We start from the raw sequence: 1,759 nt of genomic DNA, 5'->3' as shown, positions 1-1,759 counted from the left end.
TTGCCAGGGTAGCAGGGCAACAGTGCAACAGGGCAGCTCAGCACAGCAAAGCACAGCAGTAGCACAGCACGGCACAGCTCAGCATTAGCACGGCACAGCATTAGCACAGCACAGCCCAGCCCAGCCCAGCTCAGCCCAGCCCAGCTCAGCGTTAGCCCAGCACAGCCCAGCCCAGCGTTAGCCCAGCACAGCCCAGCACAGCACAGCACAGCCCAGCACAGCACAGCCCAGCTCAGCGTTAGCCCAGCCCGGCACAGCACAGCCCGGCACAGCGTTAGCCCAGCCCAGCGTTAGCCCAGCCCAGCGTTAGCCCAGCACAGCCCAGCATTAGCATTAGCACAGCACAGCTCAGCGTTAGCCCAGCACGGCCCAGCTCAGCGTTAGCCCAGCACAGCACAGCAATCTTCTGACATCTTGTGGCTTGGCCGCAGAGCACAGTCATCCCTTCCCCCACATCCCCAGGCACGGGTGTCAGCTGGAGCTGACCTTGGCATTAACTGCAGCCACTGGAGATCCTTATATATCCCTGCATTCCTCTCACAAATACAGGGCCACTGCTTTTCCCTCCTGGGCAAGAATGAAGGCATTCAGGTGAGCCTGTTTTCCCCAGCGCTTGTGCACGAGGTTTACCCAGATTTACACCAAAGAGGCATCTAAATTGGCACTGAACACAGATGAAGTCTGCTTAAACTGGATCCCAGATTCTGCATCTGTCATTAACTGATGGAACAAAACCCAGATCCAAACATCCCGAATTTGGTATAATCTCCCCCAGCCCCACCAGCTCATTGATGCGATCAGGGACTGCTGATCAGAAATGCTCCATTCTTTTGGTAGCAATGACCCAGCTTCAATGCTAGTCATGCATGGTCTCTAGAGGGAAGGATAGGAATTTTAAGTATTTAATAAGGTGTGTTTATTTTTAGACACTGATTTCATTTTTTAAAAAGCGTGGATATCGAGAATGTTAAATTTATACACATGCCAAAATCCACACAATGCAGTCCTAGCCTCTATCATCTAAAAATAGAGCTGGCACTGGAAATATTAATGGTAAAGTCTTTTGTCTCCTCTAAGGAGCTGAGACTGACTCTGGTATTTGCCAAAGTTACTCAGTTTCAGAACTGGCAAAATGATGAATACACTGAATTCTGTAAGCAGAGAAATCAAGTAACTTTCCTGATGAATCTCCCCTGGGTTACTCATTGCACCAGGCTCTTGCTCTGGGCTTGATTTCCAGTGGGAGGGCAGAGGACAGCCAGAGCTGGGGCTGGAGATTTTGAACACCATGGCTGGGACTGGTGAGAGCTCAGGCTGAAGTTGTAGATGTGCTGAGTGATGAGGAAGGAGGAGGAAATGAGCTTCTCAGCTGTTTTTTGCAAGTGTATTTCACACATTTTATTCTACAGATTGGCAAAATATGGTGCCAAGGAAAAGACACACAGCCAGTATTGACCATTCGTTCTCTGGCAGCCCTGTGTGGAGGAGTTACTTCCCCACCCTGCTCCCGTCCCTCGTCTAGGATGTATGGTTCAAAGAGGGAAGGAAATTACATGGAAAAAGGAAAGAGGGCTCACACTGATGTGGAGCCCTGGGGGGAAACCTGTGGCCAACATTAGGACTAGAGAAAAATTATCAGCACTTTCCAAGAAGCTTAGCAGGAAATGCATGGAGAAAGTCATATGGTCAGTTCATAAGAATTCATCCCCATTCCCATTCTCCTCCCATTCTTTTACAGTTTGGAAGTTAACCTCTGAAG

This window comes from Corvus cornix, chromosome 15 (genome assembly GCF_000738735.6).
Source record: "Corvus cornix cornix isolate S_Up_H32 chromosome 15, ASM73873v5, whole genome shotgun sequence".
Classification (NCBI taxonomy): domain Eukaryota; kingdom Metazoa; phylum Chordata; class Aves; order Passeriformes; family Corvidae; genus Corvus; species Corvus cornix.
This window is presented reverse-complemented; position numbering follows the sequence as displayed.